Here is a 24,973-nt window from a genome sequence, read left to right on the forward strand (position 1 = left end):
GGCATGCCCATAGCTCACACTCAATTTTTTAGGTAAAAATTTTAAGCCTAAAAATAAAAATATACACAAGTAAAAAATATTATTTTAATACCTATTCAACTTACTATGGGCAATGTTAAGATAATTAATCCTGTCGATGGCAAATTTATGATGAATTGGTACTATACCAACTGGTACTATTAGTACCAATTTTGCCAGTAGAAGTGAAAATTACTTCTGAACTGAATTGAAAATTACTACAATCACAGAGCCTGGGTGGCTCAGTCAGTTGAATGCCTGACTTCAGCTCAGGTCATGATTTTGTGGTTCGTGAGTTCAAGCCCCACATAGGGCTCTGTGCTGGCATCTCAGAGCCTGGAGCCTGCTTCGGATTCTGTGACTCCCTCTCTCTCTCTGCCCCTCCCCTGCTCATGCTCTCTCCCTCTCTCTCAAAAATAAACATTAAAAAAATTTTTTAATTAAAAAATAAATATGTTAAAAAAAGAAAAGAAAATCGCTACAATCCTTTTAGAGTTCTGGAAAACTAGTAATGCTTACTACTAATAAAAGTGCAAAAGAACTTGGGTGTCCTAAAGGATTTATTTACTGCCTGTTTAATGTCCAATTATTAAAAAAAAAAATGTGGGTTATGTCAAACTCCCATTCTAGGCCTATTAAGATGAACTGGATAGGGGCACCCAGGCGGCTCAGTCAGTTGAGCATCCAACTCTTGATTTCAGCTCATGTCATGATCCCAGGATCATGGGATCAAGCCCTGCATTGGGCTCCACACTGAGCATGGAGCCTGCTTAAGATTCTCTTTCTCTCTCCCTCCCTCTACCCCTCTCTCCTGCTCATGCTCTCCCTCTCACTCTAAAATTTAAAAAAAAGAAAAAAAGATGAAATGGATAGATCTTTGATAGATAAAAGAGACAAAAGATTCATGGATGATTCTTAGATATCTGGCTTGAGAAAAGCATGCTCATAGAACTAATACACTATGAACTAATATTTCGTTAGCAACTAGGCAGTGTGGTTACTGCTTGACATACATGATCTCATTTCATCTTTCCAACTCTAACATATTACTGCCTCAAATTACAAATGAAAAAAAAAAGGAATGGGAAAGAAAATACTAGATATTAGATCTTCACTAAAGCCTTCATTTGCTAAGCTTTTTCTATCATTGCAAACTGCTAATATCCATGTGATATTTATTTCACAACTGAGCTGAAAGACTAGATTTTCCACTGGAGGATATATAAAATGACACTAAAACAACAGCCAGGCAGGTGTCAGGGTTTCACTGTAAATAAATACAGTAAGTCACATGGGAGTCTTTTGACATTACTGCCCCTAACAAAGTCACTTTTGAAAACAACACTAGATTTGTCTCTTTGGTTTTCTTTTTTTCTTTCTTTCCATTTTTTGTTTTTGTTTTGGGTTTTGTGGGGATTTTGCCTTTCTTTTTCCCCTTGAATTTTGGTACCTGAAGCTTAAAGGATTTTTTAAAAAATTAAAGATATTTAGATCTTTAACACATGATGAAGATCATGTAATATATCTCATCCTACACTTTTTAAGTTTATTTATTTATTTTTGAGAGAGGGAGTGTACATGTACGAGCAGGGGAGGGGCAGAGAGAGGGAGAGAGAGAATCCCAAGCAGGCTCTGTGCTGTCGGCACAGAACCCAGTTCAGGGTTCAAACCCAGGAATTGTAACACCATGACCTGAGCCAAAATCAAGAGTCAGAGGCTTAACCAATGGAGCCAGCCAGGCGCCCCTCACCCTACACTTTTTACAATTCCATTTCAGTGACAGAAGAAATCCTGGGATTTGGTTTTTAACATAGATATAAATTAAAACTATTACAGGACCATCGAAAGATAAGGGGTCCCTATGATCCATGTTAGTGTAACTGGGCAGAAGAGAACAATTTCCTTATATAATGAGAGCATGGGAACTATATTCAGGGAAAAAAATACACCCACTTCATTCTGTACTCCTTGGACCACATCAGTAATACAAGGCAATACACTTAAGATCAACCAGACTAACCATTTTTATCTGTGAGTACAATTTATACCATGATTTCCTAGAAATTATAAATTAAACAGGTTGAAGGCAGGACCTAAGACTCTACTTTTTTTTTTTTTTTTAATTTTTTTTTTCAACGTTTATTTATTTTGGGGACGGAGAGAGACAGAGCATGAACGGGGGAGGGGCAGAGAGAGAGGGAGACACAGAATCGGAAACAGGCTCCAGGCTCTGAGCCGTCAGCCCAGAGCCCGACGCGGGGCTCGAACTCACGGACCGCGAGATCGTGACCTGGCTGAAGTCGGACGCTTAACCGACTGGGCCACCCAGGCGCCCCAGACTCTACTTTTTAAAAAAGTTTCCACAAGGCACCTGGTTTAATGGACACCAGCAACTTGGACACCCTAGAAGAAATGGATAAATTCCTAGAAACATACAACCTACCAAGACTGAAACATGAAGAAACAGAAAGCTAAACAGATCGAATACTAGTAAGGAGATTAATCTGTCACCTAAAACCTCCCAACAAACAAAAGTCTAGGACCTGATGGCTTAACTGGTGAATTTTTTGAAATGTTTAAGAAAAATTAATAACAAACCTTCTTAAACTTTAAAAAAAAATAGAAGAGGAGGGCACACTTGTGAACTCATTTTACGAAGCCAGAATTGCCCTGCTACAAAAACCAGACAAGGACACCACAAGAAAAGAAAATTAGAGGCCCAAATCCTTGGTGAACAAGGATGCAAAGATACTCAAAAATATAACTGAATTCCACAATACATTAGAAGTATCAAATACCATGATCAAGTGGGATTTAGTCCAGGGATGCAAAGATGGTTCAACATCCACAAATCAAACAATCACCAACATGAAAGATAAAAATCACATGATTTTAACAATAGATTCAGTAAAAGCATTTAATAAAATTCAACATGATAGAAACTCTTATCAAAGTGGGAATAGAAGAAATATACCTCAACATAAAAAAAGGCCATAAATGACAAGCCCACATCTAAAATTATACTCAATGGCAAAACACTGAAAATTTTCCTCCTAAGATCAGGAACAAAATGAGGATGTCCACTTTGGCCACTTTTACTCAACATAGTATGGGAAGCACTAGTCAGAACAATTAAGCAGTAGAAAAAAGTAACAGACATCCAAATCATAAAGGAAGAGCTATAACTGTCACTATTTGCACTTGGCATGAAAACCCTAGAGACTCCACCAAAAAAAAATTGTTAGAACAAAAAAAATTCAGTAAAGTTGCAGCATTCAAAGCCAATATACAAAAATCTGTTGCATTTCTATGTGCTATAATATCAAACTACCAGAAAGAGAAAATAAGAAAGCAATCCCATTTACAGTCCCATAAACAGAATAAAATACTTAGGAGCACATTTAACCATAGAGGGGTAAAAACTGTATACGAAAAAAAAAAACTGTAAGATATTGATGAAAGAAAGTGAAGACAACAAAAATAAATGGAAAGTTACTCCATGTGCCGGATTGGAAGAATATCGTTAAAGTGTCCATACTCCCAAAACAATCTATTGATTCAACGCAATCCCTATCAAAATGCCAATACCACCTTCACAGAAAGAAAACAAAACAATCCTAAAATTTGTAAGGAACCACAAAAGACTGTGAATAGCCAAAGCAATCCTGAAAAAACAAACAATGTGGAAGTATTACAATGCCAGACCTCATGTTACATTACAAAATTGTAGTAATCAAAAGTATGGTACTGGCACAAAATAGACACATAGCTCAACAGAACAGAAGAGAAAACCCAAAAATAAACCCACAATTAAATGACGAATTAATTTTTGACAAAGGAGGCAAGAGTATGTAATGGGAAAAAGACAAACTGTGTTGGGAAAGCTGGATGGCTACATGCAAAAGAATGAAACTGGACCACTTTCTTACACCACACATAAAAATAAATTCAAAATGGATTGAAGACCTAAATGTGAGACCTGAAACCATAGAAATCCTAGAAAATAGCACAGGCATTAATTTCTCTGACATCAGCTGTGAACATTTTTCTCAATAGGTCTCCTGAGGCAAGGGACAAAGTAAAATTAAACTTTTGGGACTATATAAAAATAAAAAGCTTCCACACAGCAAAGGAAACAATCAACAGAACCAAAGACCTACTGAATGGGAGGAGATATTTATTTGCAAATGACATGTCCGATAAAGGGTTAGTATCCAAAATATATAAAGAACTTGTACAACGCAACACTCTCAAAACAGACAATCCCATTTAAAAATGGGCAGAGGACTCGAATAGACATTTTTCCAAAGAAGTCACACAGATGGCCAACAGGTACATAAATAGATGTTCAACCCCACTAATCATCAAGAAAATGCAAATCAAAACCACAATGAAATATCACCTGACCCTTTCTGATTGGCTGTTTTCAAAAAGACAAAAATAACAAGTGTTGGCAAAAATATGGAGAAAGGAGAACCCTCATACACTGTTGGGAATGTAACTCCTGCAGCCAATATGGAAAACAGATGGAGGTTCCTCAAAAAATTAAAAATAGAACAACCAGAGTGCCTACGTGGCTCAGTAGGTTAAGTGTCCCACTTTGGCTCAGGTCACATGATCTCATGGTTCATGAGTTCGAGTCCCACATTGGGCTTGTTGCTATCAGTGCAGAGTATACTTTCGATCCTCTGTCCACCTCTCTCTCTGCTCCTATCCCACTCAGCCTCTCTCTCTCTCTCTCTCTCAAAAATAAATAAACACACAAAAAATAAAATAAATAAAAATAAAAATAGAACTACCGTGAAATCCAGCAATTCCCAGAATACAAATTCTGGGTATTTGTCCAAAGAGATACATGTACCATGTACACTTATGCTCATTATAGCATTATCTGAAACTGCCAAGATAAGAAAGTAACTTAAATGTCCATCAATAGATAAATGGACAAGAAGATGGAAAATATACATTAAATGGAATATTACTCGGCCATAAGAAGGGATGAAATCTTGCCATTTGCGACAACATGGATGGACCTGAAGGGTATTATGTTCAGTGAAATAAGTCAGACAAAGACAAATAGTGTGTGAGTTCACTAATATATGTATCTAAAACAAAACAAAACAAAACAAAAAAACACTGGGGCTCCTGGGTGGCTCAGTCAGTTAAGCATCTGACTTCGGCTCAGGTCATGATCTCATGGCTCATGGTTTCCAGCCTGATGTCAGGCTCTGTGTTGACAGCTCAGAGCCTGGAACCTGCTTCGGATTCTGTGTGTCCCTGTCTCTCTGCCTCTCCCCAACTCACGATCTGTCTCTCTTTCTCTCTCTCTCTCTCTCTCTCTCTCTCAAAAATAATCATTTAAAAAATTTTATTTACAAAAACACTACAACAAATGAACCAATAAACAAAACAGAAACAGACTCATAGATACAGAAAACATGCTGTTGGTTACCAGAGTAGGAAGGACAAAATAAATGAAGGGGATTAAAAGGTACAAACTTCTAGTTATAAAATAAGTATGTCATGAAGGTGAAAAGTACAGCATAGGGATATAGTCAATAATATTGTTAATAACTTTGTATAGTGACAGATGGTAACTAGATTGGGGGGATCATTTTGTAATGTATAAAAACATCAAATCACAATTATGTACACCTGAAAGTAACAGGATATTGTACATCAATTATTCTTCAATTAAAAAAAAAAAAGCTCAAGGGCATCGTTCCAGACTCTGAACTGTCAGTCCAGAGTCCAACACAGGGCTCAAACCCATGAAGAGTGAGATCATGACCTAAGCCAAAGTCAGGTGCTTAAACTACTGAGCCACTCAGGCACACCCAGAACAAGCTTTTGCAGGTAAGCATGCCTGGAAAGCCAGTCCTGGAGAAAAGTTAAGCATTCAGCATCACCCTAGGGAAAGCAAGAAGGAAGCTGTTAACATCTAGTCCAGCTTTGCAGGACTGAGAAATGGCATACAAGCTTAAGAATTCTTTCTGCCATAAGAGTGAGCAAGAAGTGTGGAGCAACTGTAGAAGAGTTCTGAGAAAGACTAAATCTCTCACAGAGCTGAAGGAAAATATTTCTCTCTCAAAACCAGTGAATAAACACTGGAGAGGTGACTGCTTCTTCAAATGTAAAGACAGCAATGCAAGACATGAAGAAATATGAATATCAAAAAAAATAACAACACAAAAGGAATACAATAATTTTCCAATAACTGAACCCAAAGAAATGGAGATCAGAAATTTACCTAATAAGAATTCAATATAGTGGGTTTTAAGGAAGCTTAGTGAGCTACAAGAAAACACAGAAAGACAATTCATTGAAATCAAGAAATGGACAAAAAAAATGAGAACTTTATAAAAGGTAGAAATCATAAAAAAGAATCAAACAGAAATTCTGGACCTGAAGAATACAGTGAATGAAATAAAAAACACAATAGAAAACTTCAACAGGAAAATGAATCAAACAGAAGAAAGAATCTGTGAAACAGAAGGCTTTTGAAATTATCATTGGAGTAGAACAAAGGAAAAAAAGAATAAAAAAGAGTGTTGATTGCCTATATGAACTATAGGATACCATTAAGAAAAATTACCTATGTAGTATTGCAGTCCCAGAAGGGGGTAAAGGGACAAAGGAATATTTAAAGAAATAATAGCTGAGAATTTCCCAAATCTAAGGAAAGATTTAGACATCCCAGTTCAATCCTAAATAACTTTTTCCACAATGCATTAAAATAAAACTGTCTCAAATCAAAGAGAAAGAATTGTAAAAGCAGGCGGGAAAAAAAATCCTCAGTTACAAGGGAAATCTCATAGGCTATCAGCAAGTTTTTCAGCAGAAATCTTACAGGCCAAGAAAGAATAGTATGATATATTCAAAGTGCTGAAAGAAAACAAACTTACAATCAAGAATATGTTACCCAGCAAAGTTGTCCTTAAGAAATGAAGGCGATAAAGACATTCCCAAACAAAAGCTGAGAGAGTTCATCACCACCACACCTGCCTTAAAAAAATGTTAAAAGGAGTTCTATGAATTAAAATGAAAGGATACTAATTAGTAACATGAAAACATACCACGGTAAGGTAAGTACAAGTCAAACTTAGAATATTCTGGAATTGTAATATGTGGGTGTAATAACCACTTAACTTCTAAATAAAGGTTAAAGGACAAAAATATGAAAAATAACTATAGCTACAATAATTTGTAAATTAGTCATAAATTGTGGCATCAAAAACATTAAAGATGGAGGGAGGGGTAAAATGCTAGTTTTTGTATGTGTTCAAAGTTAAGTTGTTATCAGCATAAAATATACTATTATATCTATAAGCTGTTTTATTGAAGTCTCATGGTAACCAAGAAGCAAAAACTTGCAGCAGATAGAAAAAAGATTAAAAAAAAGGAATCAAAGCTATAGAAAATCATCAATTCCCAAAGAAGATAGTAGGAGAAGAATGGGAGGGCTTACAAAACAGCAGAAAACAAAAAGATGACATTAATATTCTTTACTTATCAATAATTACTTTGAACGTACTTGGATTAAATTCTCCAATCAAAAGGCATACCATGGCAGTGCAGATAATAACAAAACCCAACTATGTGATATATACAAAAGGAAAACTTCAGGTTTAGGTACATACAGAAGATAAAAAATGAAGGAATAACAAAGATATTCCTTGCAAATAGAAACCAAAAGAGAGCAGGGTGCCTGGGTGGCTGAGTCAGTTAAACGTCTGACTCTTGATTTCAGTTCAGATCATGATCTCACCGTTTGTGAGATCAAGCCCCACATCGGGCTCTGTGCTGAGAGCATGGAGCCTGCTTGAGATTCTCATTCTCTCTCTCTCTCTCTCTCCCTCCCTCTCTCTCTTTCTCTCTCTCTCTCTCTCAAAAATAAATAAACATTTAGGGGCACCTGGGTGCCTCAGTTAGTTGAGCATCTGACTTTGGCTCAGGTCATGACCTCACTGTTTGTGAGTTCAGCCCTGCATCAGGTTTGCTGCTGTCAGCACAGAGCCTGCTTCAGATCCTTTGTCCCCCTCTTTTTCTGCCTCCCTCTCTCTCTCTCAAAAATAAACATTTAAAATAAACAAACATCAAAAAAAAAAAAAGAGAGCAAGAGAACACAGACTTTAACTGTAAAGTTGAAACCAGAAACAAAAGGTTATAATATAATAATTAAGGGGTCAATTCATCAGAGGATATATCAATCCTAAACATATATATACATATATATATAGACACAGATACAGATATACATATACATATATATACAAATACAAATATTTGTAAATAATAAATACAAATATATACAATACAAATATACATATGCACACAAATATATACATATACAAATATACATATACATATATACAAGAATATATAATATATATACATATATACATGCATATAAGTATGTATATTTATATACAGCCAATAATGGAGCATCTACATATACTAAGCAAATACTAACAGATGTGAAGAGAGAAAATATATTAATATAAGAAGACTGCAATACTCCATTTTTCAACAATGGATAGCTTACTTGGAAAACCAATAAGGAAATCTTGTACTTGAACTATACATTAAACAAAATGGACTTAACAGACATTTACAGAACATTCCACTCAAAGGCTCAGAATACACATTGTTTTTAAGTACACACAAAATATATTCCAAGATAGAGAATATGATTGGTCAAAAAACAAGTCTTACAAAATTTAACAAGATTGAAATCACAGCAAATATCTTTTCTGACCAAAATGGCATAAAACTAGAAACAAATTACAGGAGAAAAACTGGAAAATTCACCAATGTGTGGGAATTAAACAACATATTCCTAAACAACCAGTGAGTCACAGAAGAAGTCAAAAGGGAGATCAAAAAGTATCTTGAAACAAATGAAAAAGAAAACACAACATACCAAATTCATGAAATATGATGCAGTTTACAGCAATAAAGGCCTACCTTAGCCAAAAATAAACCACCTAGCCTTACAGCTAAAGGAACTTTCTAGTTCAAACTAAGATCAAACTAAGATCAAACTAAGCCTAGAAATGGCAGACGGAAAGAAAGAAAAAAGATGAGATCAGAAATAAATAAGTTTACTGTAGGAAAACAAAGAAAGATCAACAAAACTAAGAGTTTTTTCACAAAATCCACAATCCTTTAGCAGACTTGGGAAAAGAAAACAAAGATTCAAATAAATAAAGTCAGAAATTAAACAGGAGATAGTAAGTCTGACACCACATGAATACAAATGATCAAAAGAAACTAGTATAAATGCTAACAAAATTATTTGCCAACAAACTGGATAACCTAGATAAAATGGACAATTTCCTAGAAACATACAACTTACCATGCCTGAATCATGAAGAGAAAATTTGAAGAGACCAAAAATGAGCAAGGAGATTGAATAGCTAATGAAAAGACTCCTAACAAGTCAGAATCAACTGGTTTCACTAGTGAATTCTGCCAACATTTGGAAAAGAATTAACACCAATCCTTAAAGTCTTGCAAACAAAAGAAAAGGGAACACTCACAAACTCATTTTACAAGGCCAGCATTATCCTGATACCAAAGCCAGATAAGAACACTACAAGAAAAGAAAACTACAGGCCAATATGCCTGATGAATATGGATGCAAAAATTCTCAAAAAAAATTACTAGTAAGCCAAACTCTATAGCACATTAAAAGGTCATATACCGTGATCAAGTGGGACTTATCCCTGAGATGCAAGGATGGCTTAAACATTTGCAAATCAATAAATGTGATTTAACAGAATGAGAATTTAAAATCATATGATCATCACAATAGATGTAGAAAAAGCATGTGAAAAAACAATTACATCCTTTCATAATAAACATGTTCAATAAATAAAAGGAATGTACATCAACATAATAAAGGCCATATATGACTATCCAACAGCTAATAACACACTTAACAGTGAAATACTGAAAGCATTTCCCCTAAGACCAGGAACAAAACAGGAAGCCCACTTTCATCATTCCTATTCAACATAGTACTGGAAATCCTAGTCAAGACAATTAGGCAAGAAAAAGAAGTAAAGGCATCCAACTCATAAAGCAGAAAGAAATTATCTCTGCAGATAACATGGTCTTACACACATATGAAATCCTAAGGACTACACCAAAAAACTATTAAAACTGATCTTATTAAATTTATAGCACACAAAATCAGCATACAAAATCAACAATCAACACAAATGCAATCAATCAATTGCATTTCTATACATTCACAATGAAATATCTAAAAAGGAAATAATAAAAACAATATCCATTATAATAGCACCAAAAATAATAAAATACTTAGAAATATATTTAACCAAGGAGGTAAAACATCTTTATTCTTAAAACTATGACACACTAATGAATTAAATGGAAGAAGACACAAACAAATGGAAATATTCCCTGAGTTCATGAATTAAAAGATTTAATATTGTTGAAATACACATACTACCCAATGTCATCTATAGTTTTAATGCAATCCCTATAAAAATTCCAAAGGCATTTTTTACAGAAAAATCATATGAGAGGCACCTAGGTGGCTCAGTTGGTTGAGCATCCAACTCTTGATTTCAGCTCAGGTCATGATCCCAGGGTCATGGGATCAAGCACTGTGTTGGGCTCTATGCTGAGTATGGAGCCTGCTTGGTATTCTCTCTCTCTCTTTCTCTCTCCCTCTCCCCCCCCCCCCCACCTCTCTATATGGGAAAAATTTTTTTTAGTAAAAATAAATTAAAAATAAAAAATAAAGGGGTGCCTGGGTGGCTCAGTTGGTTTAGTGGCTGACTGTAGCTCAGATCACGATTTCACAGTTCATGAGTTTGAGCCCCACATCAGACTCTGTACTGACAGCTCAGAGCCCAGAGCCTCCTTCAGATTCTGTGTGTGTGTCTCTCTCTCTGCCCCACCCCTAGTCACACTGTCTCTCTCTCTCTCTCTCTCTCAAAAATAAATAAACATTAAAAAAACTTAAAAATATAATAAAATAAAATATCACATGGAACAATAAGACCCAACACAAACCAATCCTGAGAAGTAAGACCAAATTTGGAGGTATCAAATTTCCTGATTTCTAACTATATTACAAAGTTATAGTAATCAAAACAATATGGTACTGGCATAAAAACAGAAACACAGAGCAACAGAACAAAATAGAAAGCCCAGAAATAAAGCTATGTTTATATGGCCAACTAATATTTGACAAGGGATCCAAGAATACTCAATGGGGAGAAGATAGTCTCTTTTATAAATGTTGCTAGAAAATCATATTCACAGGCAAAAAAATGAAATCAGAACATTATCTTACATCATTCACAAAAATTAACTCAGAAATTAAGTAAAAATGGGGCACCTGGGTGACTCAGTTGGTTAAGTTTCTGGCTCTTGATCTTGGCTCAGGTCATGATATCATGGTTCGTGGGACTGAGCCCCACATCGAGCTCTACTCTGATAGGGCGCCTGGGGGGTTAAACATCCAACTCTTCACTTCAGCTCAGGTCACGAACCCAGGGTTGTGGGATTGAGCCATGCAGGAGCCTGCTTAAGATTCCCTCTCTCTGGGGGCACCTGGGTGGCTCAGTTGGTTAAGCATGATCTCATAGTTCGTGGGTTTGAGCCCCACGTCGGGCTCTGTGCTGACAGTTCAGAGCCTGGAGCCTGCTTGGATTCTGTATCTCCCTTTCTCTGCTTCTCCCCGGCTTGTGCTCTGTCTTTCTCTTTCTCTCAAAAATAAATAAACATTAAAAGAAAAAAAAATTCTCTCCCTCTCCTCACCCCTTCACCCCCACTCACACTCTCTCTCTAAAACAAACAAACAAACAAACAAACAGGTCACATAACTATCATTTATACAAGATGCCACTAATAATAGCATCTAAGACCTAGACTGGTTGCTGAGGCAAAGCAAACACATGTGAAAAATAAAATTTGCAAATGATGAAATGTTAGAAGTATGAAATTACAAAACTAAAACCTAGGTAAATTGAGAGAAAGCTCCCAAATATAAAGAACTTCCCACACTTAGAATATAACAGGTAATGACTGCTAGTACTAAATTTCCTTTTCTCAGTTGAAAAATAATTTCTTTCACCACACAGAATCTGCGCTCAGATGTGCATTTATCCCTAGATTTAATTGAACAGTTGAAAAGTGGCAAAGCGATGATGGGTTCCTAACTGCTATAAAAATGTCCCTATGAGCTGCAAACTTTAATATATTACTAAGCATCTTTTTCTTTGCCTAAAATGTCTGTTGGCTTAAAAACAAGTCTCCCTGCATCTATTCAACTCACTTCCTCCAATCAAGGAACAAATGGGACACCAGAGAGGATGGAGCACAGTGAACTAGGGAAAAGTGGCATGATATGAGGCTGTAACAATAAGCAGAGAGATCACAGGGTAGGCTTGTGAAAGAGGAATATTGTGGTTCAAGTTAAATATTTCTAGTTTATACTAAGTATAGTAGTAAATAATAGTGGGGTCTCAAGCAGGAGATTAATATGATCAGATTTTATATATTTTTTTTAAACTTTTTTTTTTCAACGTTTATTTATTTTGGGGACAGAGAGAGACAGAGCATGAATGGGGGAGGGGCAGAGAGAGAGGGAGACACAGAATCGGAAACAGGCTCCAGGCTCTGAGCCATTAGCCCAGAGCCTGACGCGGGGCTCGAACTCACGGACCGCGAGATCGTGACCTGGCTGAAGTCGGACGCTTAACCGACTGCGCCACCCAGGCGCCCCAGGTTTTATATTTTTTAAATGGCTTTTGTGTGAAAAATAAAGTCCAGTTATTAATACATTTTGGCAGACCAGTTAGGAAGCAGTATTCAGATAAGAGACAATAGTAGTTTGGACTAGGATGATAAAGGTAGATATGACCACATTTGCGAGGAAGCAAAAGAATGTTGAGAGATCTTAAAGATGATCCCAGATATTTTCTGTGAGCACCTGGGTAAATGATACCAAAACCAGATAAAGACCCCAGTAAAAAAGAAAGCTACAGGTCAATATCCCTGATGAACACAGATGGAAAAATTCTCAATAAAACACTAGCAAATCAAATTCAACAATACATTAAAAAATATCATTCACCATGATCAAGTAGGATTTACTCCTGGGTTTCAAGAATCTATTCAATATATACAGATCAATAAATGTGATACATCACATCAGTAAGAGAAAGGATAAGAAACATATGATCATTTCAACAGACACAGAAAAAGCATTTGACAAAGTACAACATCCATCTATGATAAAGACTCTCAACAAAGTGGATTTAAAGTGAACACACATCAACATAATAGAAGCCATATATGAAAAACCCACAGATACCATCTTTTTATTTTTTATTTTATTTTTTGCTAACATCATCCTTAATGAGGAAAAAATGAAAGCTTTTTTTCCCCAAAGTCAGGAACAAGACAAAGATGTCCACTCTCGCCACTTTTATTCAACATAGTACTGGAAGTCCTATCCACAACAATTGGAAGACAAAGAAGTAAAAGGAATTCAAATCAGTAAGGAAGAAGTAAAACTTTCACTCTTTGCAGATGATATTTTTCCTCTATTTAGACATTTCTACTTTATGTAGAGAACTCCACCAAAAAAGTGCTAGAACTGTTAGACAAATTCAGTAAAGTTGTAGGATACAAAATCAATGTACAGAAATCTGTTGCATTTCTATATACCAATAATGAAGCAGCAGGAAGAGAAATTAAGAAAACAATCTCATTTCCAACTGCACCCACAATAGTTAAGATACCTAGGAATAAACCCAACCAAAGAGGTGAAAAACCTGTACTCTGCAAACTATACAACACTGATGAAAGAAATTCAAGACAACACAAAGAAATGAAAAGACATTCCATACTCACAGATTGGAAAAACAAATATTTTTGAAATGTCTATACTACCCAAAGCAACCTACCCATTTAATGCAATCTCTATCAAAACACCAACAGCATTTTTCACAGAACTAGGACAAACAATTGAAATTTGTATGGAACCACAAAAGATCCAAATAGCCAAAGCAAAGGAATCTTGAAAAAGAAAAGCAAAGCTGGTGGCATCACAATTTCAGTTTCAAGTTATATTTCAAAGTTGTAGTAATCAAAACAGTATGGTACTGGCACACACACACACACACACACAAACCCCACATAGATCAATAACAGAACAGAAAATCCAGAAATAAGCCCACAACTATATGGTCAATTAATCTTCAACAAGCAGGAAAGAATATCCAATGGGAAGAAGACAGTCTTTTCAACAAATGGTGGTCGGAAAACTGGATAGCAGCATGCAAGAGAATGAAACTAGACCACTTTCCTACACCATATACAAAAATACATTCAAAATGGATTAAGAATCTAAATGTAAGACCTGAAACCATAAAAATCTAGCAGGGAACACAGGTATTAATTTCTTTGACATCAGCCATAGCAACTTCTTTCAAGACAGGTCTCCTGAGACAAGGGAAACAAAAGCAAAAACAAACTATTGGGACTACATCAAAAGAAAATGCTTCTGCACAACGAAGGAAACAATCATCAGAACTAAAAAGTAAAAAGTAAACCTACTGAATGGGAGAAGATATTTGCAAATGACATATCCCAAAAAGGGCTGGTATCTAAAATATTATAAAGAACATACAACTCAACACCCAAAAAACAAATAATCTGATCTCAAAATGGGCAGAAGACATTAACAGACATTTCTCCAAAGAAGACATACAGATAGCCAACAGACACATGAAAAGATGCTCAACATCAGTCATCATTGGGGAAAACAAATCAAAACTACAATGAGATATCACTCCAAACTGTCAGAATAAAAAAATCAACAACGCGAGAAACAACAGTTATTTGCAAGGATGTGGAGAAAGGAAAACCCTCTTACTCTGTTGGTGGGAATGCAAACCAGTACAACCACTCTGGAAAACAGGATAGAGGTTCCTCAAAAAGTTAATTATAGAACTACCCCATGATCTAGCAATCACACTATTGGGTATTTTCCCAAAAAATACAGAACACTAATTCAAAGGGATACATGCATAGAATGTTTATAGCAGCATTATTTAGAATAGCCAAGATATGTAAACCCAAGTGTTCACTGACTGATGAATGGATAAAGAGGAGGTAGAACACACACACACACACACACACACACACACACACACACACACACAGAAACACACACAATGGAATATCATTCAGCCATAAAAAGGAATGATACCTTGCCATTTGCAATGACATGGATGGAGCTAGAGAGTATAATGCTAAATGAAATAAATCAGTCAGATTAAGACAAACACCATATGATTTCACTCATATGTGGAATTTAAGAAAAAAAAAAGCAAAGAGAAAAAAATAAGAGAGAGAGACAGAAATGAAGCAAGGAACAGACGATTAGTTATAGAGAACAATCTGATGGTTACCAGAGAGGGGGGGATGGGTTAAATAGTGATGGGGATTAAGGAGTGCACTTGTCATGATGAGCACAGGGTGATGTATAGAACTGTTAAATTATTATAGTGTACGCCTGAAACTAACATAACACTGTATGTTAACTAAGTGGAATTAAAATAAAAACTTAAATCTTAATTGTTTTTCTGAAGTAAAAACTTAAAGCAATTATTTTCCAGCTGACAAGAAGCATTACAATCTTTGTTAGCATGTCCTATTATGATACGACACTGCCACCTGTTGGAAGATGTCACTAACGAAATGTTTTTATTCCTAATCAAGTTTGTGGGGAAGTTTGTGAATTTCTGAAAGAACATGAAAAGGCATATGTTTTTAACCTTTCTAGCCCATCACACTTGATAAAAACAATTAGTGAAGAGTCTAGTCCCTGGATTTTGCATCTGCCACTTAGGAGATACCCATTGACTGAATGGCTCTGTTGGCAATGGGGCTTGCATTTCCTGGGTCCCATGGGACCACAATAATTAGAAACATTTCTTGGTAAGGGCGCCTGAGTGGCTCAGTCAGTTACATGTCTGACTTTAGCTCAGGTCATGATCTCACAGTTCATGGGTTCAAGCCCTGTGTCAGGCTCTGTGCTGACAGTTCAGAGCCTGGAGCCTGCTTCCGATTCCATCTCTCCCTCTCTCTCTGCCCCTTCCCCACTTGCAGTCTGCCTCTCTCTCTCAAAAATAAAAAAATAAAAAACATTAAGAAAAAGAAAAGAAACATTTCTTGGCAGGCTACCAAGGCTACCTTTTCATGAAAGGCCTACTTGATAGTTCTGGAGCTTCGGCCTTGGGAAGGGCTTCAGGTTTGGCACACATCTGGAGGCCACACAAGTACTCTTAAGAAATAGGCTGGATAGGATGTAAATTAAAAAAAAAATAAACTAAACAAAAAATAAAACAAAATTAAAAAAAGAAAAGAAACAGGCTGGAGGACCACCATTTTTGCACTTTCCCTATGCCTTGCTACAGCTTACTAGTATCTCCCAAAATGAAGTTTTACATTCATCCAGAATCTTGATTTTTGTAACTCTTGGCAACAAGACACCTCCAGACTGCCTGGCTCTGGTGGCCAGCAGGGCTTATGTTAGTGGTGCCACAGAACTATACATATGTTTGCATACTTTAAAAGCTGTTGAGTGTATGGCTTCCAATCACCTGAATGTAGGTGCTGACTGACCTCCCCTTTGAGACACCCCCAACTACTGGGAGCTACTAAAATAAAATAGGCTACTTGGACAATCAAATAGGTTTGAGAGACAACTATGACCTATGGCAAGGGTTGAACAATAAGGTTCATCACTTACACAAGGCTGATACTTCAAGACAGAAAGAAGTAGCTGTTTCATGTAGTGCACAGAAACCAACACAGAGAGTTAAGTAGTCAAACAAAAGGAAGAAACAGTAATATGCTCCAAATGAAAGAACAAGATAAAACTTCAGAAAATAAAACTTAATAAAAACAGAGATAAGTAATTTATCTGATAAGTAGTTCAAATTAATGGTCATAAAATGCTCACCAAACTCAGGAGAAGAAAGGATGAACACTGAGAATTTCAAAAGAGGTATAAAATATAGGAAAATTCCAGGAAGAAATCACAGAACTAAAGAATACAATAATTAAACTGTAAAATATTCTATAGGAATTTAACAGCAAACTACACGAAGCAGAAGAAAGGATCAGTCAACTTGAAAACAGGGCAGAGGAGCCAAAATAGAAAAAAATTATGAAAAAATATAAAAATACCTTAAGGGACTTCTAGGACATCGAGGTGGCTAGCATGTGCATTGTAAGGGTTGCAGAAAGAGAACAGAGTGAAAGACATAGAAAATTTACTTGAATAAATAATAGCTGAAAATTTCTGTAACCTGAGGAAAGAGACATCCAGATCCATGAAATAGAGTTTCAAATAAAATAAGCCCAAAGAGATCCACATCAAGACACATCATAATTAAAATGTCGAAAGTTAAGACTCAGAGAATCTTAAAAGAAGGAAAAGAAAAATAATTTGTTATGCAACATGGAACCCCCCTAAGAATATCAGCAGGTTTCGCAACAGGAGTGCCACAATATGTTCAAAGTGCTGAAAGAAAAACATTTCCAACCAAGAATACTCTACCCAGAAAAGTCATCATTCAGAATTGAAGGAAAGATAAAAAGTCTTCCAGGCAAACAAAACTAAAGGAGTTCATCACCACTAAACCAATCTTACAAGAAGTTTTTAAAAGACTTCTTTAAGCTGAAAAGAAAGGGCATTAATTTAAAAAGAAAACATGAAAGCATTAATCTCAATGATAAAAGTAAATATGTAGTAAAGGTAGAAGATTAATCACTTATATGGGGAACCTGGGTGGCTCAGTTGGTTAAGTGTCCAACTTTGGCTCAGGTCATGATCTCACAGTTTGTGAGTTCAAACCCCACATCAGGCTCTGTGCTGACAGCTCAGAGCCTGGAGCCTGCTTCAGATTCCCTGTCTCCCTCTCTCTTTGCCCCTCCCCCCGCTTGTGCTCTCTCTCTCTCTCTCGCTCTCACTCTCTCTCTAAAATAAATAAACATTAAAAATTTCAAAAAATCACTTATGAAGCCAGTATGGAAGTTAAAAGACAAAAGTAATAAAAATAACATAATTACAGTAATTAGTTAAAGAATACACAAGATAAACAGACATAAAATGTATAATCAAAAACATAAAACATGAGGGAGAGAGTAAAATGTAGAGCTTTAGAATGCAATTAAACTCATTATCAACTTAACATAGACCATTATAAATATAAGTTTTTATATACAAGATTCATGGTAACCACCAAGCCAAAATCTAGAGTAGATACACAGTAGAGTAGATACATAGAAGATAATGAAAATGAAAAAGGAATCAAAGCATACCACTAAAGAAACTCATCAAATCAAAAGAGAAGGAACAGAAGAACTACAAAACAGCCAGAAAACAAGATAGCAATAAATACATACCTATCAAAAATTACTTTGAATTTGGGGCATCTGGCTAGCTCAGTTGATAAAATATGCAAACCTTGATCTTGGGAGTTTAAGTTTGAGCCCCACATTGGGTGTAGAGATTACTTAAATATAAAATCTTTAAAAAAAAAATTACTTTAAATGTAAGTGGCCTAAATTTTCCATTAAAAGGCAGAGGGTGAATGAATGGATAAAAAAAACAAGACCCAGGGCGCCTGGGTGGCTCAGTCAGTTGGGCATCTGACTTTGGCTCAGGTCATGATCTCACTGTTCATGGGTTTGAGCCCCGCGTCAGGCTCTGTGCGGACAGCTCAGAGCCTGGAGCCTGCTTCTGATTCTGTGTCTCCCTCTCTCTGCTCCTCCCCCACTAATGCTCGCTCACTCTCTCTCTCTCAAAAAATAAATAAATAAATAAAATAAAGCTTAAAAAAATTAAAAAAAACAAATAAGACCCAACGTTCTTTTAAAATACATATGAAATATTTTCCAGCATGGATCACGTGTTAGGTCACAAAACAAATCTCAGTATTAAAGAAGATTGAAACAATTCAAGCATCTTTTCTAACCACAGCAGTATAAAACTAGAAATCAATTACAAGCAAAAAAAAAAAAAAAACTAGAAATAAACACAAACATGTGAAGGCTAAACATGGTACTAAACAACCAATGAGTCTCAAAAAAAAACAAAGAGGAAATCAAATACCTGAGGCAAATGAAAATGGAAACACCATGGTTCAAAATCTTTGGAATGCAACAAAAGCAGTACTAAGAGGGAAGTTTATAGTAATACAGGCCTGGTCCATGTCAAGAAACAAGAAAATTTTCAAACAAACAATCTAACTACATAAGTAAAGAAAATAGAAAAAGAACAACCAAAGCCCAAAGTTAGTAAAAGGAAGAAAATAAAGATGAGATTGAAAATAAATGAAGTAGAGACTTTAAAAAACAGCAAAAAAGAACAATGAAACCAAAAGTTGATTCTTTGAAAAGACAAACAAAATTAGCCAGGCTCATTAAGGAAAAAAAGAGAGAGGGGACTAAAATAAAATTGGAAATGAAATAGAAGTACCCACACCAGAAACCCACACCAGAAATACAAAGGATTGTGGAAAGTATACAAACAATTATATTCCAACAAATTGGACAACCTAGAAGAAATATGTAAGTTCCTAAAAACATACATTTTTCCAAATAGGATTAGAAAGAAATAGAAAATGTAAACAGACTGATTACTAGTAATGAAATTGAATCAGTAATCAAAAAACTCCCAACAAATAAAAGTCCAGGACCAGATGGCTTCACTGGTAAGTTCTATTAAACATTTAAAAATCAAATTACTCCAAAAACTTAAAGCAGTAATGGTTCCAAGTTCATTTTTTAAGTTAACATTATCTTTCTACCAAAACCAGACAAATACAAAAAAAAAAAAAAAAGAAAGAAAGAAAAAAACAAAAAAACTACACACTCTATCCTTGATGAGCATGATGCATGATGCAAATATCCTCAACAAAATATTACCAAACTGAATTCAACAATTCATTAAAAGGATCATTCACCATAATCAAGGGAGATTTATCCAAGAATGTAAGGACGGTCCAATATCCACAAATAAATCAACATGATACATCACATTAAGAAAATGAAAGGCAAAAATCATATGATCATCTCAATAGAAGCAGAAAAAAACACCTGACAAAATTCAACATCCATTCATGATAAAACTCTCAACAAAGTGAATATACAAAACGTACTGCAACATAATGAAGGCCATTTATGAAAAACATACAGCTAATAACATATTCGGTGGTGAAAGCTAAAAGCTCTTCCTCTAAGATCAAGGGCAAGACAAGGATGCCCGCTTCTGCCACTTTTAGGCAACATAGTACTAGAAGTCCTAACCACAGAAATTAGGGAAGAAAAAGAAATAAAGTGCATCTAAATTGGTAAAGAAAAGGTAAAACTGTCACTATTTGCAGCTGACATGATACTACATAAAGAAAACCCTAAAGACTAAGCAAAAACAAACAAAACAAAAAAAAAAACTGTAAGAGTAAATGAATTCAGTAAAATTGCATGACACAAAACTAATATACAGAATTATGCTGCATTTCTATATGCTAATAATGAACTAGCAGAAAGAGAAATTAAGAAAAAATTCCATTTACAATGCATCGTAAAGAATACAATGCCAAGGAATAAATTTATCAAAGGAAGTGAAACACCTGTACTCTGGAACCTAAGAAACATGTGAATGAAATTGAAGATGACACAAATAAATGAAAATATATTCTGTGGTCATGGATTGGAAGAATTAATATTATTAAAATGTTCATACTACCCAAAGCAATCTACAGATTCAATGCAATCTCTGTCAAAATACCAATAGTATATTTCACAGAACTAGAACAAATAATCCTAAAATTTGTATGGAACCACAAAAGACCTAAAAAGCCAAAGCAATCTTAATAAAAAATAAATCTGGAGGTATCAAAATCTCAGATTTCAAACTATATTACAAAGCTACAGTAACCAAAACAGTATGCTACTTGCACAAAAACAGACACAGAGGTCAATGGAACAGAATTGAGAGGAAGAAGTAAAATCATGCTTATACAGTCAATTAGTATATGACAAAGGAGGCAAGAACAGAGAAAACTGGTACTGGGAAAACTGGACAGCTACATGCAAAAGAATGAAATAAATGATATTTATTACTGTACCATTATTTTTTCAACTATTCCCCTGATGTTTGAACTGTAAATTTTTGTGGGTATTGGGACCGTTCTGAACAACTGTGACCTCCCTGAAACCAATGGGCAAATGTAGAAAAAAAGGCAATAGTATAGTTCAACAAAACCTTAGAAAATTGAAATTGCTTGCTGCCTGCCTGACCCTCCTTAACCCCTTTGCCCTCCAACTGCAACATCTTTCACAAACTGCTGTTTAATATTCCCTCCTCACTGTTACAGCCCATACCCCACAGTAAACAGCAACCTACATTCTTCACTAATAAATATCATGGATATTTTTGCAGTGGGGGAGAAATCTCACCTATCAGAAGCAGCAGTAGTCACAGCATACCAGAGTAATTGCCAAAACATTCACCTAGAAGAGCAGAATAATAGAGTAATCCAGACCTTTGGAACTATACAAGTATGCAAAATCACCTCCATTTTAGAGTATGCCATCATGGGTAACTTGCCCCCAAAGATTAAAAACATAGAATTGAGGAAAAAAGAAACAAACAACAACAACAATAACAACAACAACAACAACAAAAACAGAGCATGGATGACAAAGATGTTTAGGATTTGGGACACTGTCCAGGTAAAACATTCATTTAATCCAAAATCTAATAATTTTAATAAACTCCAAGATCCACATGTCTTAAGACAAAAACTTCTATATCCCTTCAATTACGAGATGGCTCCTTGAATTTACATTTATAGAAAGGTAAATGTGGTAATACACGCCTAAATTACATAGTTCTTTTAAATTTCATATTTTATGTGAATGACAAAAATCACTGAAGAATATGTGCAATTCCTCAAAAAATTAAAGAGAGAATTACCCTGTAATCCTGCAATTCTACTTCTGGGTTCACACTCAAAAGAATACAGATATCTGTATACCAACGTTCATAACAGCATTATTCACAAAAGCCAAAAGATGGAGACAACCCAAATTATCAACTATAATTTGAAGCGGATAAACAAAGTGATACATACATACAATGGAATATGCTTTAAAAAGGAAGGAAACTCCGCAATATACTATAACATGAATGAACCTTAAAGACGTTATGTTATGTAAAATAAACCAGACACAAAAGGACAAATACTGTATGATTCCACTTATATGAGGTACTTGGAATAGCCAAACTCAGAGACAAAAAATAGAATAGTGGCTGCCAGCAACTGGAGAGAGGGGCACTAGAGAGTTATTACTTTAATGAGTACAGAGCTTAAGTTTGGAAGATGAAAGTTCTGGAGAGGATGGTGGGGATAGTGCACAATAACATAAATGTACTCAATGTCACTGAATTGTACACGTAAAAATGGTTAGAATGCTAGATTTCACGTTATGTATATTTTGCCACAATTAAAACAAACAGCCAAAAAAGAAACACTGGATCAAGAAATATAGAGTCCTCCTAACAAATCAGGCCAAAGGGTGATAATGAAGCTTTGGACACTGTATGTAAAATAGAGATGCAATTTTTTCTAGGAAGCTATGTTATATAGCTTTTCTCAGTTTCTCAAAATGTTCAGAGATCCTAGAAATATTCATATTCCCACTACCTTTAATCCAACGAAGTGAGAAAAATATGAAAATAATTTTAGTAGGACTTTTTAAAACTATCTCCAGGATGTCCCAATCAATATATAGAATACAGTATAGTTACATTCAAGCCCGGCACACACAAAATCTTCAAATAAACTCCTGCTGGTATGAGGTAAGTACCTACTATTTGACCAACTGTCCAATATAGTTCTCCAAAATCTAATGCAGTATATTAAACATGAATAAGAGAATAAGGGAATAACATCTAGGAATCTGTTTCAAATAGAAAATTAAATGAACCAACAAAGCTAAAGAAGATTATAGTATTGTTTCAAGGCAGAGAGATAAGGAGGCATCAGTGTCTGAAACAATGAAAGCTATAAAGTTAAATATAGTACCTGGGACTCAGATACTAATGCTAACCAGTGTCAGTTTCTGTAACTCCTATAATTTAAGAACAGTATCCCCAACTTCCACCTGGAAGCCTTTTATAGGAAAAGACTGGCAGTCTCGACAACACAAAAATGCAAACCATTAGTATAGTAAAAGATACAAAACAAAGTTAACAGGCAAATAGACTGAAAATATCTGCCACATATCCAACAGTAAATGGATTAATATCTCTACACAAAGAACTCCTACCAATCAATAAGTAAAAGGTGAAACTCAATAGGGAATGGACAAATTATAAAAACTGTTTTCCCCCTGCTTCATTTTTCAACTCTTAAAATGCTGCTCACAGGTTCTTCACAGCATGGTTTCCTAGGACTGGTCTTCCACACATAAAAGTTGTCATCAACTCACTCTCTGAATTACCCCCACAGACCTGATTTTTACCTGAGTAAAAATTAACCTCATTTTTTCTGGCAAAGGACTTGTAGTTAGAGTATATAGGTACAATTCCATGATGAAAAGACAACCTAATTTTTAAAATGGGCAGAGGATATGAATAGACATTTCTCCAAAGATATACAAATGGCCGATATCACATGAGATGCTCAACATCATTAGCCATCAGAGAAATGAAAATCAAAACAATGAGATACAGTTTACAGCTACTAGGATGGCTAGAATCAAAAAAAAAAAAAAACAATAATGACAAGTGTTGGCAAGGATATGAAGAAATCAGAACTTTCATATACTGCTGATGGGAACTGCAGCCGCTTTAGAAAACAGTTTGGCCGTTCCTCAAAATGTGAAACGTAGAGTTACCATATGGCCCAGCAATTCTAATCTTAAGTATATACCCAAGAGAAATGAAAACATGATGTTCGCACGAAAACTTGTACATGAATTTTCACACCCCCATTATTCATAACAGCTCAAACTCAAATGTCTACCATTGGCCAATGGATAAACAAATGATGGTATATTCATATAGTCAGATACTATCTAGCAATAAAAAGGAATGAAGTACCGAAACAAGCTACAATATGGATGAACATGAACATTTGGTGAAAGACAACAACCAAAAAAGACCACATATTGCAGAATATCATTTTATGAACTACCCAGAATAGGCATATATATAGGCAGTAGATGTAGTTGCATAGGGCTAGGAGTGGGTGGGGTAGGAGTAAAAATCCAAACACTCCTAACAGGTACAGAACTTCTTTTGGGGGTGATGAAAATACTTTAAAATTGATTGCAGTGATGGTTGCACCATTTTGCTAACGTACTAAAAATCAATGTATATTTTAAATGGGTAAATTCTATGGTATGTGAACTATATCTCAATCAAACTGTTACTTTTTTAAAGGATTGTTTTTTTCTATTATATCCCTAGCTCCTAAAACAGTGCCTAGAAATATCAGGAATTCGAAAAAATTCTGATGGAATGGAAAAATAAATTTCAAAAGGCAGATAAACCATTATAAAACTTTCATACCCAAAGTGATGAAATTACTGCATGTTGGCATCGCTGGAGCAATGTATATGTGCGGGCATGTTTTCCGTGAAAGGAGATGAGACTGAAAAACTCAGCATGAGCAAGATCTTGAAAACAGTCTGGAAGCCAGGCTAAGGAATTTATATTATCCTGAATCAATGGGCAGGGAAATAAGATTTTGAGGATGGTAATAACATAATCAGATTTGGGTTTTATACATGCAAAGTTTAAGTAGAGAGTCATTACTTCTATCCAAAGGTGAAATTGAGCAATAAAATGCCTTACAAGTAGAGCAATACCCCACAGGTAAGA

Source organism: Acinonyx jubatus, chromosome A2 (genome assembly GCF_027475565.1).
Source record: "Acinonyx jubatus isolate Ajub_Pintada_27869175 chromosome A2, VMU_Ajub_asm_v1.0, whole genome shotgun sequence".
Classification (NCBI taxonomy): domain Eukaryota; kingdom Metazoa; phylum Chordata; class Mammalia; order Carnivora; family Felidae; genus Acinonyx; species Acinonyx jubatus.